Raw genomic sequence first — 21,115 nt, 5'->3', positions numbered from 1 at the left:
AAATTTTTTAATTAAGCACTATGCTAATTACCCCCAGGGAATAGAGAGGAAGTTTGCAATTAGGTATAAGATCCTTTGGGAGTATGGGCCCAGGCTTCGTCTGTAGCCTTTCCCCCTCCACAGCCTTCCTAGACTACTCAAACCTAAGCCTTTTCTGCCTTCATCTTTTAGATGAAATGCCTGCAAGGCTCCCTGGACCTCTTTACATCAACTGACAAAGTCTTCCTTAAAAAAGATCAAATTTCTGCAGCAGTGGCCTATTGCATGCAGCATTGTGGTAGCTCTTTTGCCCAGCCTGTCCTTACAGTAGCTACCTCGGACCTGTGAATCACCAAGGCCAGGGACTGAACCCATCCCACAATACACCTGGCACAGTCCTATGACTGAATGAAGGGTGTGTGTGTGTGTGCGCGTGTGTGCGTGTGTACATACATAAGTGCACATATTTATATATATGGATATGACAAACATCTGCATGACGTCTGGGCTGTCAGCTATAGTAACATATGTTGAATGCTGCTGTCTAAGAACTTTGCCTCCATTTTCTCATGTATTCTTACCCACAGACAAAACCTAGCTTTTAATTCCCATTTAGAAGGAGTAGTATTGAGAACTAGAAAGGTTGCTACCTGTATAGAATTACTTGCTCACCTTACTATCTTACAACTGTTATTTAGTTGTTAAATGTGATTCCTAGAATCTTCCGAAGTTTCCCTTTGGAAAGCTTCTGCCTAAACAGGGATGTGGCTAAAATAGGGGAGGCAGAGGGCTTGGGGCAGAAGGGACACAGTCTAGTAGGCTGAAGTAAGAGACGTCGCTGAAGTTCAAACCTGGGCTAGGTACCTGGCTCAGTTGGTAAAGTTCTTTCCTTGCAAACACACGGACTTGAGCTCCATCCTCACACTCATCTACAGAAGAGCCAAATGTTACCTGCTTATATCCCAGCTCGGGCTGCCAGGAACAAATGGACCCGCCCAGTTTAGCATAGATAGTGAGATGCAGGCCAGTGAGATACTTTGCCTCAAAAAAAAAAAAAAAAAAAAAAAAAAAAAAAAGACGAAAAGAAAGACCACATTTAAAGAACATAGAACACCCAAGGTTGTTCTCTCTCTCTCTCTCTCTCTCTCTCTCTCTCTCTCTCTCTCTCTCTCTCTCTCTCCCCCCTCCCCCCCCCCCCCCCCCCCTCCTTCCCCCTCCCCCTCCCTCTCTCCCTCCCTCTCCCCCCCTCTCCCTCTCCCCCCCCCCAGTGTTCGGCGGTGTTGGTCAGGAAGTCCGCTCCCCCTCTCCAATACAGGCTGTTGATTGCAGGCTACAGCTGGGTGTTAAAGCCCTGTTGCTGAGGGCACTGTATACTTTGGCTGTAGGCCAGGGAGGGAGAATTGGGCGGGAACTGAGTTAGAAGCCCCCTGCCCACTGGCTGCCATTCCTAGTGCTGGAGACTTGTTAGTGCTGGTCCTACCAAGCTATGAGCCCACGCTCTAACACTGGCAGCATGCCGGGCAGGCTATGCACACTGAGGTAACAGTGGCACAGCTATTATGGGTACAGCGAACTGGGTTCCACTTGCACTTAAAGCTTGCTCCACTGGGGTTGGGGATTTAGCTCAGTGATAGAGCGCTTGCCTAGCAAGCGCAAGGCCCTGGGTTCGGTCCCCAGCTCCAAAAAAAACAAACCAAAAAAACAAAAACAAAAACAAAAAAAGCTTGCTCCACTGGAGAGAACCTGCGCTTGGTATGTAAAAAAACCCGGGGCCATGGGTCCTGGTGGGGAACGCTAGTGTTGTTTTGTTGAATGGATTCTATGTGCTTGTAAAGAGACACAATATATTACCGCTGCTGTCAGCCTTGGTCGGTGAGGCTTCTTTTTGCAGTGAGGATGGTGGTTGCTATGGAGACTCGTAACCAGTCAATCTTCTGGGAATAAACGCTTGTTGCTGTGGCACAATGACACAACACTCAACCCTTAATTGAAAAGAAAAAATACCATACACTTATGTCACCTTCTCTAAGCCTAGAGAATACAAGGGCAGGAAGAATGGAAAGGCCAAAAGAAAAAAATAGCACGTTGTACGGCATTTCCTCTGCATAGGACAGGATTTTATCCCTTCTTGTTATCGTTGCTTGTTTGTGTGTTTTTTTTAAAGTGGTTTAACTTCTTGTGATGTGGTCATATTACAATTTTTAAAAGATTTCTTTCTGAATATGTGTCGGAGTTGGGGGCGGGGCACCTGTTTCAGGCACTCTTAGATGCTGGAAGAGGTGACTGAGGGCCACCCTTATGTGGGTACTGGGAACTGAACCCAGAGCTTCTGAAACAGCAGCAAGCTCTCCAAACTGCTGAACTCTCTCTAGTCCTGATAATGGCTCTTAAATCGACTACCTGTGGGGGCTGGAGAGATGGCTCAGTGGTTAAGAGCCCTGGCTGCTCTTGCAGAGGTCTTGAGTTCAAATCCCACAACCACATGGTAGCTCACAGCCATCTGCATTGAGATCTGATGCCCACTTCTGATGTGCTCATATACATAAAAATAAATAAGTCTAAAAATAATTTGAGTACCTGTGATCATTAACATGAGGGCTGTCATGAAACAGAGCTTAGTGACAACGTTCCCTCTTGAGGTGGTAGGAAACGCATGAGCCCCCTCTTTCCCCGAGGTCATGTGAGGTGGGATGAGGATTAGGTGTATTGGTTGCTCACAGATTATCTAATGCCATTCTATACTCATGTACAGAGCCAAATAAACTAATTGGCTCACCAAGCAAGGCTTGAGTAGAAACCTTTGTTCAGTCTGCCATTGTCCCCTCTAGCTGGTGTGGATAGGAAATGACTCTCCCAGGAAAGTCACACGTGAGCAGTTTGCCTTGTAGGTTGGTCCTCTGATGGCTGTAAGTGGAGTTGCTGACTTTTAGTTTGTATTACATTTTTTTTCTTATGAGGATGGATGTAAAGGCCTCCAAAGCAAAAAGCAGAAGCCTGGAGACGGCCTATTTTGGAATAAGGAAGAAGCAGATGAACCAGACAGAGAGGAAGTGAAGAAGCAGGCAGTTGTAGGTCTGGGACAGTAAGGGCTTCTCTTGTCTGTGAGGGTTTGCCCCTGACATGATTTAGAAACAAGCCCCAAGCCCCCTATCTGCGCCCTCCGTATCTTACCTTCTAGGGAGGGGCCTGAAGAGGGATTCCTCACCCCTGTATCCATTAGCTATGGCCAAGGTCCTAAGGTCACATAGTAAGGGTGCGAACTATCAAGCCTGCCCCTGTGAGCTGGGAAGGGGTCTTTGTAAGGTGAGTAGGACCACAGGAGATATCCACCTCACTGCTAGATGTCCTCGTTTGAAGGCACTTGTGAGGAGAAGGGAGGGAAAAGACAGTTGATGGATAAAAAGTGCCATAACTGTCAAGAAGATGGAGACTGAGAAAGAACTGGCTTTAATTAATTAATTAGCTTTTTGAGACAAGGTGTACCATGTCCCTGGGGGGCCTCCCACTTGCTATGTAGCAGGGGAAGGCATTGAACTCCTGCCCAGTGTTACAGTTAGAGCTCTGTCTCACCAGACATGGTTCATGTGATGCTAGGGGATTGAACCTAAGACTTCAGGAATACTACCAAGTGTTTTCATTTACTTTTGTGAACTGAAGGCCAAACTCAACACCTTAAATACGCTAGGTAAGGGCTCCACCACTGAGCAATGCCTGAGGCCTCAAATGTGTTCGGTTACTAACGACTGAAGAAAAGGCTGCTAGAGAGACGGCACCCACGTCACATAGCCTCAGCTTCAGGGAATCTGATGCCCTTTTCTGGCTTCCGTGGACAGCACACTAACATCTACACAGACACACAATTACAAATAAAATATTTCTCCACTCCACTCCTGAGGAAGAGGGGAAGGAAAGACCGTAGGAGTCAGAGGGGGTGGAGGATACCAGGAGAACGTGGCCAACCAAATCAACTAAGCAGGGCTCATATGGGCTCTCAGAGGTTGAATCAGCAAGCACATGGCCTACAAGGGCCTGCAAGGCCTCTGAGCATTTTAGCTTAGTGTTTTTGTGGGTCCCCTGATAGTGGGAACAGCTGTCTCTGACTCTTCTGTCTGCTCTTGGGACTCTTTTCTTCCTGCTGAGTTGTCTTGTCCGGCCTTGATATGGGGGCTTTTGCCTTGTCTTCATGTATCTTGTTTTGTCCTGTTTGGTTGTTGTCTCTGAGAGGCCTGTTCTTTTCTGAAGGGAAACAGAGCGGGAATGAATCTGGGGGAGAAGAACAGTTGTGGGGAGCTCGGAAGAGTGGACGGGGAAATAGTGGTCAGGATGTATTGTATGGGAAGAGAATCTATTTTCAATTTTATAAAAGTGTACAATATGGGGTAGCTGGGTAGAGAGAAGGCTCAGTGGTTAGGAACACTTGTTGCTCTTGCAGAAGATCTAGGCTCTCCTGGGACCTGTATGGTGGCCTACAACTATCCTTAATTCCAGTTTTGGGGAATCTGATGCCCTCTTTTGAATTTCGCAGATGCCACACATGTATGTGGCACACATACATACATGCAAATAAACTATTCATACCCCTAAATAAAAATAAATAAACTTTAAAAAAAGTATATGGAACAAAAAAATTAGTCTTATATCCTCTGCTAATTTGGCTTATTTGTTGAAGATGTTGGTGGAGAGAGAAAATTGGGTGACCAAAGGAAGGAATTCAGAGATGGCTTTCTGAATGCAGGGATGGAAACCAGAGGGTGTGCCTGAGGCTAGATCTGTAGCCGGGAAGGAGAGAGAAGGGAAGAGAGGCAGAGACCACGGGGTTGGGAGCTCTGTTTTGGCACCTGAGGTACTTTCTGCTCAGAGCCTCTGAGATGGCAGCTTACAGGCTATGGACGGGTAAAGAAGGGAATCAGAGGCCAGAGGCAGAATTTGGAGTACTGTTTCTGCATTCATTTTGTAGCAAGTGCTACAAAGAGTTTTAAACTGAGCAGCTCGGACAAACAGGCATCTACTGTCTCCACCCTAGAAAGGGAGGTTAGAGTCACCTGCTGTCCTAGTTGGGCGATCCAGTGCTTTCCTTGCTCTGTTGAGACACCATTCCAAAATCAACTGGGCTATTTCATTTTACATCACTGAGGGAAATCAAGGCAGGAGCTGATGCAGAGGCTGTGAAGGAGTGCTGCTTACCAGCTTGCTCATGGACTGTTCATCTTGCTTTCGTGCTTTCTTTCTCTTCCTTTCTAATATTTCAAATCTTATTTTATGCATACAAGTGTTCCGTTTTCATGCACACTAGAGAAGGAAGTCAGATTCTATACGAATGGTTGTGAGCCACCATGTGGGTGCTGTGATTTGAACTCAGGACCTCTGAAAGAGCAGCCAGTGCTTTTAACTGCTGAGTCGTCTTCCAGCCCCCACACTGCTTTCTTATAGCACCCAGGACCCCTAGCCCAGGGGGAGCACCCTCCACAGTGGGTTGGGGGGCCTATCTCATCGAAATCATTAATCAAGAAAATGGCTCAGAAGCTTGTCCCCAGGCCGGTGTAGTGGGGGCATTTTCTCAATTAAAGTTCCTGTTCCCAGACGACTCTAGTTTGTGTCAAGTTGACATACAACTAGGCAGCACACCTGGGTTGTGACCTACCCTGAGTGACTCCATCTTGTCCTAGTTTTAGCTAACTGACTAGTGCTTCACCCAACCACTCCCTGGCCTCTGCTACCCACATCCTGCTGAACAGAGGATTCCTATGCACTGTGCTTTGGGGGGTCCGTGGTTTTACAACATAAAACAAATTGTTTTAATCAACTGAACTGAAACTTTTGAAACGTCTGCCCGCTGGCCTGCCTCTGGTAGGATATAATTGTGGGGTTTTGGCTTCATAAACTCTGCCTTCCTTTCTCTGGGGTCAAGAGTTCTTTCTGGCATAAGACTGCTCTGGACAGGGTCTAGAGAGATGACTCAGGGGTTAAAAACACTGACTGCTCTCCTAGAGGTCCTGAGTTCAAATCCCAGCAACCACTGGTGGCTCACGACCATCTGCAATGGGATCCCATGCCCTCTTCTGGTGTGTCTGAACACAGCTGCAGTGTACTCATATAAATAAAAATAAATAATCTTTAAACAGCAATGAGAGAGAGAGAGAGAGAGAGAGAGAGAGAGAGAGAGAGAGAGAGAGAGAGAGAGAGAGAGAGATTCTCTGGCATCCCAAGTGGGCACAGCAGGTCTGTTCCATCTGAGGCTGCGGAAGAGGATCTGCCCGTGCCTATCTCTCTCTGAACTTCTGTATGGTGATGTCATTTCAGGCCCTTGCCTTTCTCTGTACAGGATGGTTTCCCTGTGTCTTCATTTGGCCTTCTTGTTAGACAATCAAGGTCACGCCTGAGTTCTCAGGGGCTACAGTTTCACTATATTTTCTATTAGAGTAGCGTACCCATGAGTTTATTGGTATAACTCACAGGAGCATGGGTGACTTAAAGATACCTGTGTGGTGTGCAGGTTAGAGACTCTTCCGTAAGATCGATCCATTTTCTTTTCTTTCTTTGTATGTTTTTGTTTTGTTTTTCAAGACAGGGTTTCTTTGTGTAGCTTTGGCTGTCCTGGAATTCACTCTGTGGACCAGGCTGGCCTTACATTCACAGAGATCCACCTGCCTCTGCCTCCTAGTGCTGGAATTAAAGGCATGTGCTACCACTTCTCAGCTAAAACATTTTCTTTTGAGAGGAGACAAGTCAACATGTAGTAGTTCTCACTTTATACATGAGCAGACTAAGACTCAGAGAGATGAAATGAATTTCTGGATGTCATCCAGTCTGTGCAACCAGGGTTTGAATTCGGGTCTGATTCCAAGCCTCAGAGCCTTCTTCCCTGTGATCTGAAGGCTGGTGCATCAGATTCCATTATAGATGGTTGTGAGCCACCATGTGGTTGCTGGGAATTGAACTCAGGACCTCTGGAAGAGCAGTCAGTGCTCTTAACCACTGAGCCATCTCTCCAGCTGCAACTCATGCTTTTTTTAATCTCAGGACTTGGGAGACAGAGACTGAGTTTGAGGTCAGAATAGTCTAGATCTAGACCTGGGTCCTGCTGTGCACTCCAGCTACCATCCTGCCCTCTCTTCCTTTCCCTGGTTCGAGACCACCCAGGATCGTATACTGAACTCCTGAGAGAGAGAGAGAGAGATTGGAGAGTAATGAAAAGAACATATGACACTGACGACAGCTGTCCCCCACATACAAATGTGCACACACAGACACATGTGCACACATTCATACATGAACACACACACACATACCACACACCAATGTTTAAGATTGTTTAAGATAAACAATGGTGACATCAATACTCGTGCTTTTATAGTACTTATACTTCATTTCTGCAAGACGCTTAAGTCTCTCAAGGTACTTGAGGCCTGGCCTGAGGTTTAGTATCTACTGCCATCCTAAGATTACTGACGAGGAAAGTGAGGCCTAAAAAGCTCAGCGAATTCTCTAGAACTTACCAGCTGGCTTAGGAGCAATGGCTAGGCTTCTGGTTCCATTCTTTCTCCTCGGAACACCACCCATAAGTATCTTCTTCACCAAGGATCTACTGGAACAGCAAGGACTCAATGATATCACCAGGAAGGCCAAGGAGAGAAGGAAGTGAGGGAAGGTCCCGCAGAGGCCACACTGGGTCACTATGATAGAGTCATAGGACAGGACAGGATTGTGGATCAGAGGGAATGATTGGTAACAGGCAGATCAAACGCTCAAGCAATGTCAAGGAGGATGAAAATGAAGAAATAACGCCAGCGCTTTGGAAATGAGCAGTCTAGTCAGCCTATGACCTCTTGAAGGTTTCAAGAGAGCAGGGGAGGAAACAGGCGTGCAGGGGGCGGGGCTGAGGAAGTGGGAGAGTGAGTGGCTCCATTTTTCATTCAGAAAGCTTGGCAGGGAAAAGGAAGAGAGAACAGAATGGTAGCTGGAGGGCACAGCAGGACCCAGCAAAGGTTTTTCCAAGGAGGGGAGGTGGGGGTGGGGGCCCATGTGTGTCTGGAATACATCGGATTTCAAGGCTAGCCTCCGTTTCCAGATGTGCAGTAGTCAGTGATGAATTCAACGTCTCCATCTGTCAGCGCAGCCAGAATCTCTGTCACAAAGATTTTCATGTTTATCAGCACATGGTACTAATTCTGTTTGCATTGTCTTGGATGGTGTATTGCCCAACACTTGTCAGAGAAGTCCCTAATTAGATTCAAATGCATCCTAGCACACGGCCACGTTGAGTGCATAGGGATGGAGAGCTTGGATTTGAAGGTATAAGGACCGAGCGGAAACAACGTGTGGACAGTTAACGTGCCCCAAGTCCAGTTTGCTCATCAGGAGCCCAGGGGTGAGGCTGTCTGCAGCATGTTGTCAGTGGAAGGAAACGAACTCAGCCCAACGCCCCGAACAACGGAGTGCTCACTGCACCGCTGTACAAACTGCCGTAGCCATGGTGCAGCCCTGAGAACGATGCTCCTACTCTTTGCCCTTAAAGTATGAAAACTGAGGCTTGCCTTATTTCACATGCTTCCTTTCCATATGGGGAGGGTGCAGTCTCTTCCTACCAGAACTTTCTTTAGGCCAGGGAGCACTGGTGTAGAGTGGGCTACACCCCATACCAGAGCAGGCCCCTCCCCCACTCATTCCTCCATTATCAGGTCAGTCTGTGTGTGGGAAAAAAAGATCTGAGCTTTTTGCAAACAGATCTGGGGTGGGGGTTGGGAAGGAAGAAGAGAGAAGGACAGACACCAAATGAAACTCTTTGATCTAAAAAAAAATGTTCTTCAATGTGCCCATACACACACACACACACACACACACACACACAATTTGGTTTCTCTCTAGCATGAGCCTTCCTTTTTGAGGCCAAAGAGACAGACACAAGAACATTGTCGAAGAGGTTTGCTTTTGTAGATGTTAAAAATGGTGAAATCTGATGGGGACTATCCAGCTCTTCTCTCAGCCCATAAAGGTACACAGGATAAGCTCCTGAATTATTATCTGGAATTAGGTAGATTATAGGTCCCTTTCACATATATTCTTTGTGCACACATCCCTTAGCCTCTAGAAAAGCTACCCTCTTGGGGAGAAGCAGGGCTGGAGAAAAGGCAGACTGCCCCAGAAACCTGACAAACAGAAACAAATATCCAGACCCACTGTGATGTTCTTTCAAGTTTTCTCAGCTCTTCACAAATACCCACTCCCCTTTGATCAGTTTCTTCTGAAGACTTGGGGGGAAAGACGCAACTGGCTTCCTGCTGCTCTGGCCCATTTTATCTCATTAGACCCTCTGCTCCTCGGGAGAAGGCCACTTGGCCAGGGGAACCCATATCTCCCTCTAGGAATGTGCTCCCTACAGTACGGCTGTCACGGAAGACCGATGGCCTCCCTGGAGTGTGAAGATAAACAGGTTTCTCCTGTCTACAGAGCTTGTTCCCAGTGCCACCCATCCACTCCTGCTCTGGAAGGACCCTCCCTGCATTAAACCCCCTCTCCCCCATATTGCTGCCCAGGGTCCCTTTCTGGGCTCTCTTGTAATTGTCCTAGCATCCCAGAGGCAGTTAATGCAGTACAGGCTCTTAAAAGGGCGCAGCGACAAGCTGGTTCAACAATGGTTGCGCTAACAGAGAGAAGCACTCTGTCATTCTCTGAGGTTACAATGGCCACAGATGTCAGGATCTGCCACCACGACTGCATACACACAGAACACATAGACACACCCACAGAGACAGACACACGCACACTCGGACACACATGCATGCACTCATGCACACTCATCTTGCCAAAGCCTCCCACCACATCTGACTTCCAGCCTCGCGCACCGGGCACTCCATGCTCTTCCTCACTCACAGAGGAGCCCCTCCTGGATTTATTTGCTCCTGAGATTCAGTGGTGGACTTGGGTGTGGGGAGATAGTGATGACCTGGAAAGGCTCAAAAGATGGCGACTATACCACTGTCACAGAGGCTCAGTGCAGACACAGTGGGAGGTAACGTGGACTGACCTGAGAAGGAGCCAGCCTCCTGATCTCAAAAGCTCTATTTTTTTTTTTTCCCAGCGCAGAGTTGATGTTTTCTGAGGGCAATGACAGTTTCCTATTAGTGGGACACGAAGCCTGGCTTTGGTTTTGCAATTAAGGTCCTCGCACAGACCTAAGAAGAAGACCGGAGCCACACAGGCAAACCTCCCCGGAGGGGCAGCAAATGCAGAGCAAAGCAGAGGCAGGAATTTTAAACTGATAACCTCAGAATAGCCAATTGGGTTGATAATCCCCCCTGGCGGCAGGTGACAAAGGCTTCTTGATGCCTTGCAGACAGGGCTCCCCTGCAGGGCCCCTAATGGTCAGCAGTACATTCCCTGGTGTCCCTGTGACCGTAACACCGCTCTAGGGAAAACCTCTTAGGCTCTTCAGGCTCTCTTCTGGTGTCAACAACCCTGGGGACAGTGAAGGGGTGGGGGTGGGGCTAAGGAAGGACTGGAACGACTTCGCCTCTAGCGCAGGAAAGTGCTCTGTAGGGAGGAGGAAGGGTGACACGGGGAAGGGCAGCTTCTGACCCCACCCTTGGTTTCAGAGCCAACGGGTGACCCTAAAGAAGGCAAAGAAAGGCTGGTCCTCCCAGCTCACAAGAACTCTAGAGGCCCGGCATCCTCTTCATTGGGCCTTGTAGAAAGGGACTGACTTCCAAGTGAGGCCCATCAAGGGAGGAGAGACGTGGACTTTACCCCTAAGCAAATGCTGAAGGGAGTGAAAGCCGACCCACACCCACTTCTGCATTCCTTCTCTTCCCTTCAGCTCTTGGGCTGCAGGGGTGTGTGTGTGTGTGTGTGTGTGTGTGTGTGTGTGTGTGTGTGTGTGTGTGTGTGTGTGTGTGTGTGTGTGTGTGTGTGTGTGTGTGTGTGTGTGTGTGTGTGTGTGTGTGTGTGTGTCCGTGTGTGTGTGTGTGTGTCCGTGTGTGTGTGTGTGTGTGTGTGTCCGTGTGTGTGTGTGTGTGTCCCTGGCTTCAGCTGGGTTTCCTCAGACAATTACATGGAGTCCCTCCCTGCCCTCTGTTTTCTTCTTTGACTCCTGACTAGCTAAGCTCTTCCAGAGCGCTGTGTCTGCGTCCACAGGGTTCTTGAGGAGAAGGTGACAGGATGAACTGTTTGGTACACAGCGGGGATGCTGTGGATGCTGAATGAACAATTATGGTAAGTAATATGAGGAATAAATGGCTCACTCCCTGGACCACTCTCCAGAGCATTCTGCAGTGTTCTAGAATGCTTTCAGCCTCTTCCGTTAACATTATGAGAGCTACTAAGAGGTCTTTAAAAAAAAAAAAAAAAAAGACCTCTTTGCTGGGCAGTGGTGATGCACGCCTTTAATCCCACCTCCGCGGGTGGGGGGCACAGGAGATGGGTCTCTATTTGTTAAAGGCCAACCATGTCTGCAGAAAACCCCTCAGCTCTTCAGTGTGTGTGCATGTGTACGTGCGCACAAGTGCCGTGGTGCACGTGAGGAGGTCAGAGGTCAACCTCAAGTGTCAGTGCTCACCTTCCACCTCCTTTCTGACAAGATCTCCTGTTCGCTGCTGCATCCCTCAGGCTAGCTGGTCGGCCCGTGAGCATCTGTGGATTCTCCTGTCTCTGCCTTTACGTTTTGTCCTGCTGGATTTGGCTTTACTCAGTTTCTGGGGATTTGAACTTAGGACCTCACACTTGCATGGCAAACACTTTACCCACTGAGCCATCCCCCTACCCCCAACATGGGGAGGTCGTAAGTTACCTGGTATCTAGTAGAGGACAGGAGAATGAAAGCAGCATTTGGAATCTGCTGCATACCACCAGGACATACCTTGTACTCCTCGTTTTGGTCTTTGTGTTTGAAACAGGGTCTCCTGTAAGCCCGGGCGGCCTCGAACTCACGATGTAGCTGAGGATGGCCTTGACCACTCGATTCTCCTGATTCTGCTTCCCTAATGCTGGGATTACAGCCATGTAAAGGAATCCTCAGGATTTGTTTGTTTTTAAGATTTAAAATTTTTCTATATGTGTCTATGCACGCACTCACGCACGCACGCACTCACGCACGCACTCACGCACGCACACGCACGCATGCATGTGCATGAGTACCCATGGGGCCCAGAAGAAGGCATCAATCCCTCTGAAGCCTGAGTTACTTGTGGTTGTGGTGTGAGTCACTGTGGGAACTTAGCTCGGGTCCTCCGGGAGAACAGACTTTGAGCCATCACTCCAGCCTCATGATGTCCAGTGTTTTGTGAAGCAAGGTTAGCAGAATTGAACCCACAGCTTATTGAGGACAAGGTAAGCGCTCTGCCGACTGAGTTATATTCCTAGCCTCTCAGTGATATTCTTGATGTGGAGAATTCCTTTTATTTTTTTATTTTTTATTCCTGGCTGTTCAGGAACTCTGCAGAACAGGCGGGCCTCAGACTCAGAATCATGCCTGTCTGTCTTCTAAGGGCTGGGATTAAAGATCTGTGCCACCAGAGCCTGGCTGATGTGGGGTGTTTTTAAAAAAGAATGTATTTATTTTATGTATATGAGTACACTGTAGCTGCCTTCAGACACACCAGAAGAGGGCATCAGATCCCATTACAGATGGCTGCGAGCCACCATGTGGTTGCTGGGGTTTGAACTCAGGACCTCTGGAAGAGCAGTCGGTGCTCTTAACTGCTGAGCCATCTCTCCAGCCCCCGATAGGGTGTTTTTAACATGTTTACATTAATACACTGAATCACAAGTGTGGGCTACACTGTAAACAAGGTGAATTTTTAAAGGCATGCATATACAGACAGTCTTTAACTGTACCGGCTGGTTCTGTGTGTCAGCTTGAGCTGTCACAGAGAAAGGAGCCTCAGATGAGGAAATGCCTCCACGAGACCCAGCTGTAAGGCATTTTCTTTTCTTTTTTTTTAAATATGGAAGCTTCAGGAATTTGCGTGTCGTCCTTGCGCAGGAGTCATGCATCTTCTCTGTATCGTTCCAATGTTAGTATATGTGCTGCCGAAGCGAGCCCAGGCATTTTCTCAGTTAGTGATCAAGGAGGCTCCGAGGGCCCAGCCCTCTGTGGGTGGTGCCGTCCCTGGGCTGGTGGCCTTGGGTTCTATAAGAGAGCAAGCTGAGCAAGCCGGGGGAAGTAAGTCAGTAACATCCCTCCACGGCCTCTGCATCAGCTCCTGCTTCCTGACCTGAGTCCTGTCCTGACTTCCTTCGGTGATGAACAGCAACGTGGAAGTGTGAACTGAATAAACCCTTTCCTCCCCAACTTGCTTCTTGGTCATGATGTATGTGCAGGAATAGAAACCCCGACTCTGACACTAACTTACGTTATGATGATTTGACTTAAAATAATTTTTGCGTGTGTGTATATGATGAGTATACATGCGTGTAAACCTTCAGATGCTGGTTCTTTCCTCCCTCCACTGCAGGTTCTGGGGACTGACCTTGGGGGTTGTCACACTTGAGCCACAGGTACTTTTACCACTGAGCCACCTCAAGGGATTTTTTTTTTTCTGACTTCTTCATGATGCGAAAGGATATGTATTCAGTGTAAAGCATACTCCAGATCTGTGACTTTCGATCCTTCCCAGGCTACACTGTACACACTCCCGAGTGGCTAAGAGCTGGCAGAGAGCTGTAGTTCTATGAGCCATGGCCTGCTGAAGGGATCAAGCAATGGCTGCCATGAAGCATCCTGAGCCATGACGCTGGTAGGTGTCTGCAGTGCACTCTTGAATTATGGGTAATGTGTTCAGCTTAGGATGAGTTGCCTAGGTCCAGAGCATCAGTGTAAGCGAGGATGGCATGTGTCTTTGTCCATTTGTCTTACTATAACAAAGCACTTAGACCAAGTGATTTGTAGTGAGCAGAAGTTAATTTTCTCATGGCTCTGTAGTCTGGGAATTGCAAGAATGACATCTTAATTTAGTGAGTTCCAGGACTACATATCAAGACCCTGTCTCCAAAAAACCAAAAACCAAAACCAAAACCAAACCAAACAAACAAACACGAAATGAAATAAAAGGGTCAGACCAAGATTTGAGGGGGCCTCGCTTGGAGCGCACTTGACTCAGAGAAAGATCACACCACACCCTTTCTAAGCCCACACTCCGCCGTAAATACGAAACCAAGTTCAGCTCGAGCGCCAAGATTATGAAGCCCAAGGGCAAGAAGCGGGACGATCTCGAGTCTGACTTCTCTCAGGTGCTGCTCGAGCTGCAGATGAACTCAGATCCCAAGGCGCAGATGCGGGAATTCAACATCGCCGCGGCAAAGGAACTCGAAGTCAGTGGTGGTCGGAAAGCCATCATAATTTTTGTACCAGTTCCTCAGCTGAAATCTGTCCAGAAAATCCAAGTCCAGCTAGTTCATGAATCGGAGAAAAAGTCTGTGGGAAGCACGTGGTCTTTATTGCTCAGAGGAGGATTCTGCCCAAGCCAACCCGGAAAAGCCATTCAAACAATAAGCAAAACGGCCCAGAAGCTGCACCCTGACCGCAGTGCACGACGCCATCCTGGAGGACTTGGTCTTCCCAAGTGAAATCGTGGGTCAGAGGATCCGTGTGAAACTGGATGGCGGCCGGCTCATAAAAGTTCACTTGGACAAAGCACAGCAGAACAACGTGGAGCACAAGGTCGAAACTTTTTCTGGTGTGTACAGGAAGCTCACAGGCAAGGATGTCAACTTTGAATTCCCAGAGTTTCAGTTGTAAAGAAAATGACTGAGTAAAGTGTCATTCATAGTAAAAATAAGTAAGGTCGCAGCACGTTGCTGCTGGAACCAGTGAGAAATCTGCCACAGACAAGCCTGGAACAGACCCTAGACACACAGGACTAGAAATGTGTACAGCGATCTCGGTTATTTTTCTTCGGGGAACGGTGTGAGTGGAGTCTGCTGGCTACCAGAGCGCAGAGGGGACCAGCAGCAGCAGACTTATCCTCGACAAGCATGTCGGGCTTCAGATCTGCCACGAAGAACCAGGAGGTGGCAGGGTGCTCTGGTCTCATCCTGAGCCCAGCTGTGGGCACACCGCTTGGACGAGCTTCTCCTTCCTAAGATTTGACAACTGTTCGCTAACATTCTGGTGGTATTTTCTGTGACAAAGCGAAACATGGTATTTTGACATTTAGAAGACTATCAGAAAGTAGCCTGGGGAGCTGGCTTAGTGGATAAAGTGCTTGCTGCACAAACGTGAGGACCGGAGTTCAGATTCCCATCTTCATACAAAGCAGACACAGGGTGCACACTTGTACTCCCAGTGCTGGTAAGAGAAAGCAAAGGATCCTCAGGGTGTGCTGGCCAGCTAACCTAGGCAATCAGTGAGCTGTAGGCTCACCGATGGACTCGAGAGGCAAGGGAGGGAGTCAGAGAGACAGTCCAGCGGGTAAGAGCACCAGTGGCCCTTGCAGAGGACCTGGGTTGGGTCCCCAGAACCTACTTAGCAGCTCGAAGCAGACTAACTCCAGTCCCAGGAGATCTGATGTCCTCTTCTGACTTTGAAAGCATGTCGCACACGGACATTTAGACAAATGCAGGCAAAATCATTCATGCACACAAAAATGACACAATAATAATTAATAATAAAATGGAAATTGAGGGAGATAGCCAACAATTACCTCTGCCCTCCATACCTTCTCTCTCTCCTTCCTCTCTCTCTCTCTCTCTCTCTCTCTCTCTCTCTCGGTATTAATTTATTTTCGGTAATTAATTTGCTGTGATAACAAACTGACTAAGAACAACTCACGGAGGAAAGGAATGATTTCATCGTACAACTTCCAGGTCATCGTCTGAGACTGAGGGAAATCAGGGCAGGAGCTGAAGCGAAGACCATGGAGAAACACTGCTCACTGGTTTGTTCCTCACGGCTGCCTCAGCTCGCCTTTTTATACAACCCACAGCCACCTACCCCTACCCAGGGATGGTACCTCTCACAGTAGGCTGGGCTCTTGAATGTCAATCATTAACTAAGAAACCCCGCCCCCCATACACACACACACACGCCTATGGGACAATCTTGTGGAGGCTTTCTCAGTTAAGAGTCCTTCTTCCTTGATGATCCTAGCATGTGTCAAGCTAACAAAAAAACTAACCAAGGCACATGAGAAGCAAATATTTGGAAGTGCACTTGGTTCTTCTTACTCTGGGACAGCAGATGCCAGATTAAAGAGACCATGTGGCCGCTGGCCGTCAGATGCTGCCGTGTGATCCTCGTTCTCTCAAAGCCCAAGATGAGGTCCGACTGCCACCGTCCCTTCTGGATGCAAGCCCAAGCAGAGGCCAAGCTTGACCTGGTATTGGGCTTCTGTAGAAATGGGTCTCCATGTCTGGTTTAGTCAGGGATCCCTTGCTAAGCCTCCTGCTCCCTGGCCATCTACAAGCCCAGTCAAGCTAGGAGATACCAGAACCATGTGGTGGATGGTGATCAGGCATCCCCTGCGGATATCTCACTGTGGAGAAGGTGACAGATGATATCAAAGCAGAGAGAGAGAGTAAACTGGGCCTGAGTAATGAGACCAAAGAAGCATCAGAAGCTCAGGCCACTTCAGTGTCGTTCCAGGAAGCATCGCTGGCCCCAGCACTGGATGTCCCATTTTGCACAGGGACAGGGCAGCGATGAGCACCTCTGTTTATCTCTCAGCTGTGTAACCTCCGTAGACAGCATCCTGCACGCAGAAGCTGCGTAATGACCGATTCATGACTCCGCTTGACCAGTGCCGAGATGTAGATTTGGAGGGACTTGTCACAGAGACCATGAGGACTGAAAGAGAAGGTCTGATGAAGTAGTGAGCTTCCGTCCTCGGTCAGGCCTGCTTCGATCCACCTGGGCTTTAAGAGGGCGGCATTCACAGTGTCCTGTGTGTGATCCAATGATGCTAGCGTGTGTCTGCAGGCATGCTGCAAACCAGGCAGACACATGAAAACGATCCAGAAGTTTCCTTCCCTTCTCTACATCCCCTTTGCTCCCTCCTGTAACCTAGGCTGGCCTTAGATGATTCTGCCTCAGCTCCCAAAGTGCTGAGACTACAGGTACACACAACCATGCCCTGCTGGGCTACCTGATTCTTTTAAAGTCTTTATTATTTATGCACATGGCTGTTTTACCAGCATATATGTCTGTGCACCACATGTGTGCAGTGCCCACAGGAGCCAGAAGAGGGCATCACATCCCCTAGGATTGAAGTTACAAATGGCTATGAACTGCCGTGTGGGCGCTGGGGTTTAAGCTCAGGTCCCACGGAGGAGCAGCCAGTGCTTACCGGCTGAGCAATCTCTCCAGCCCTCCCTACCTGCTTCTTTTTTTTTTTTTTTTTTTTGGTTCTTTTTTTTCGAGCTGGGGACCGAACCCAGGGCCTTGCGCTTCCTAGGCAAGCGCTCTACCACTGAGCTAAACCCCCAACCCCCTACCTGCTTCTTGATGCCATCTCTCATTACTGTGACCTCAGGATTTGGCCTGTGCTACAATACGTAGCTGCTATTCAATGAATATTATTTTACTAGGAGTTTGTTCTTTGTATGTTGCACACAGAGGTTTTATTTCTGAGGGTTTTTCCTTCTGTCTTTGAATGACTAATGTTTCGTTGTAATGGCCCATGTGTGTCTGGCTGTCCTAGGAAGACCCTAAGCAAGGTCTCTGTAATCAGGGCTACCCACTGTCCTAACCTGCCTGCAGTACCCAGGCTAGCACACTGTAGGGCTTTTCTAAGCATACTGGGAATGAGAGCGCCTGTCCTAAAACTCCCGTTAGCAGATTCTCCATGGTTACCTAGGTCAGCCTGTCTTCTGTCCTAAGTTCTTGCAGCTGGCCCAGTATGTGGCCCTGCCCCACAGCCATATAGCTCCGGCTATGGAGGGGACAGGAGGAGGACTCTCGCCCTCAGAGTGTGTGCGCACATATACATGGTCAGTAGCACGGATGCAGGTATAAATAACCCTAACTTAAAACTCTATTCCAGAGTGGGGGGTGGGGGGGAGACTGAGCAAACACATCAGAGGAAGGAGGATTGCTTCCAGCTGTGGAGACCAGGCAGGCCTCCAGGACACTCACTGTCTTCTGCCGCTCACCCCCATCGAGGAGGAGTGACCTCCCAAGACTTCAAAGGACTCTGGAACTAAGCTGATAACAGCAACTGGAGAGCCCCTCCCTGGCTATGCTCCTTGGAGTACTTTAGCATTTACTGTGTGTAGGAATTAGGATCTCTGTCGTCCCCCTCCCCAGGTTATGTGTATGTGCGTGTGTGCGTATGAGTGTATCACTGTATCAAAATTGGCTTTCCAGCTTGTTTTTCTTATTTGTTCTTCTCTGCTATGTACCCAAGGCTAGCCAGCCTGCAAGCGCCAGCCATTCTTCTGTCTTGGTCTCCCATGGTCCTCACAGGTGGTGCTCAGATTACAGCCACTGCTGCTATTGTGTCCAGCCTTTACCTAGGTTCAGGAGATCTAAACTCAGGTTGTAAAGCCTGACTCTGTATTTTTTTTATGGTTGAATACAATTCCATTGTGTCTATGGATCAAATTTCCACTGTCTGGTTGATGGATACTGTGGCACAGTGTAGCAACAAGCATGGGTGTTCTGGTGTCTCTGTGATGTGCTTAGCTTCCCTTGGGTGCTCTCCCAGCAGCCAGGGGGTGGTATTGTTGGATCATAGGGTAGTTCTTTCAGTGTTGTGAGGAAACGCCACACTGACTTCCAGAGTGGTCGAAGAGTTTTTACCATTTTACTTTTTTTTTAGACTTATTTATTTATTTCATGTATGTGGGTACACGGTCACTGTCGAACACACTAGAAGAGGGCATCAGATCCCATTACAGATGGTTGTGAGCCACCATGTGGTTGCTGGGAATTGAACTCAGGACCTCAGGAAGAGCAGTCAGTGCCCTTAACCACTGAACCATCTCTCCAGCCCCCATTTTACATTCTTACCAGCAGTGTCTAAGGGTTCCCCTTTGCCCACATTCAGACAGAAATTTGTTATTTTCTTAGATTAAAGCATTTGAAATCTAAAGGTGCTGGAGAGATGGCTGCACTCATATACATAAAATTAAAAAAAAAACTTAAAAAAAAAAAGCAGTTTGGTAGTTTAGGCGGTTTGTTTTTTTCTTCCTTTCTTTCTTTTAAATACCAGAAGAGGGCATTGAATTCTATTACAGATGGTTTTTACCCACCATGCACTTGCTGGGAATTGAACTTAGGACCTCTGGAAGAGCAGTCATTGCTTTTAACCACTGAGCCATCTCTCCAGCCCCGTTTTGTTTTCCAAGACAGGGGGTTTCTTTGTGGAACAGAGCCCTGACTATCCTAGACTTGCCCTGTAGACCAGGCTGGCCTCAAACTCACAGAGATCTGCCTGTGTGTCACAGTGCCCAGATTTGGCAGGGTTTTGTTGTTTTTGTGATTATTTTATGAGTATGTTCACATGGCGGGCACTCTTGGGGTCCAGAAAGGGAATCACACTCTTTTGGAGCTGTAGTTACGGGCGTTGGGGAGCTGCCTGGTTGTGAGCATAATTGAGCAGCAAGCACTCTCGTCTCAGTTTTGGTTTTACTGTAGCTTAGGCTGACCTGAATTTCCAGGAATCCTTCAGTGTCTCAGTCTAGAGTGTTAGGATTACAAGCCGGAGCCACCATGCCTGACACAACACCCTTTTAATTCCCATCTCTCTGAAGGCTAAGGATGGCTTTGTTTTCTTTTATTTTGATCAGGCATAGCTCTTTTTGATCTTTTAGTTCATTTGCCTGTGTATTGATTGCATTTTTTAATATTTTTTTTTTCCGGGGCTGGGGACCGAACCCAGGGCCTTGCGCTTGCTAGGCAAGCGCTCTACCACTGAGCTAAATCCCCAACCCTCCTGCTTTGCTTTTTAAACAAGATCTTTACATATAGCTGTGGCTGGCCTGGAACTCACGAAGTAGACCAGGTTCAAGCTCAAGAGATCTGCCTGCCCCTACCTCTTGTGTTTAAGGCTGTACAGATTAATTTTCCTGTTAATCTATCAGATGTGTAGTTGGCAAGGTTTTCTCCTGTTCTGTAAGTGCTCTTCCCTCTCTCTGTCCTTTCTGTTGCTACACAGAAACTTGTTTCCTGAAATCCCATTTGTCCATTCTGGAACTATTTTCTGAGCTTCTTTCCTTTTCAGAAAAGTTCTTGTGTCTGCCTCCATCCTGAAGTGTCTTCCTCTAATGGCTTGAAGAGTTTCAGGTCTTACATTAAGGTGTTTTGTCCATCCTGAGTTCATTTCTTTTAGTAGGGTTTGTTTTGAAACAGGGCCTTGCTATATAGCTCTGGCTGTCCTGGAATCCACTATGTAGACAAGGCTGGCGTCAAACTCAAACTCTTCCTGTCTCTGCCTTCTGACTACTGGGATTAAAGGTGTGAGCAACCATGCCCCAAACACAAGATTCATTTTTTATTTTATATATGTAAGTCTTTTCCTGCTTGTTCCCTAGCCTTGATGTAATGACTATTCCTGGTTGTCAACTTGACTATATCTGGAATGAACTAGTATCCGGAATTGGAGGGTTCATCCGTGATCTTGAGGCTGGAAGACACAAGTTTCTGACCTGGATCTTGGCATGGAGATCTTGAGGCAGAGTAACCATGAAAAGCTTAGGCCCAGACAACGTAGCACATGCCTTTAGTCCCAGGAGACTGGGGCAAGGAGATCTCTGAGTTCAAAGTCAGCCTGGGACAAAACGAGTCCCAGATCCAGTTGTGGTGGTACACGCCTTTAATCTGGGCCACACCTTCTGCTGGACACCTAAATAAGGGCATTGGGAGAAGGAAGATTCCCTCTTCTTTACCACTTGCATTTACTTGCCAGCACATCTGTTGGAATCTACTTCTACAGAAGAGCAGCTGACACAACCAGCCTTGTGGGACTGAGCAACTACTAGGTTCTTGGACTTCCCATCACAGCTGACTGTTGTCGAGGAGTTGGACTACAGACTGTCAGTCATCATAATAGATTCCCTCAACATAGAGAGACATGCCATACGCTCTGTGACTCTAGAGAACCCTGACTAACCTACATGTAGGTTGGTTCAAGTGCTTGATTCACAACTGAGCACTTGAGGTCTGCTCCTTTGGTTCTTAGTTTCTTCACGTTTTCTATCATGACAG

The 21,115-nt window shown here is 47.9% G+C and overlaps 1 non-coding gene and 1 pseudogene across 1 annotated transcript; one reads left to right on the top strand and one right to left on the bottom strand.

Annotated features, from left to right (window-relative positions):
• LOC116908207 overlaps positions 1-14,740 on the top strand; it is a 38,186-nt pseudogene extending 23,446 nt beyond the window's left edge.
• On the bottom strand, positions 12,911-13,015 carry LOC116908324. The gene has a single exon (XR_004388881.1). It is a non-coding gene; the product is annotated as a U6 spliceosomal RNA (small nuclear RNA).
• Positions 14,741-21,115: the final 6,375 nt, after the last annotated feature.

The sequence above is a fragment of the Rattus rattus genome, chromosome 8 (assembly GCF_011064425.1).
Source record: "Rattus rattus isolate New Zealand chromosome 8, Rrattus_CSIRO_v1, whole genome shotgun sequence".
Lineage (NCBI taxonomy): Eukaryota > Metazoa > Chordata > Mammalia > Rodentia > Muridae > Rattus > Rattus rattus.
The sequence above is the reverse complement of the archived record's forward strand: the minus strand, read 5'-3'. Positions and strand labels throughout refer to the sequence as shown.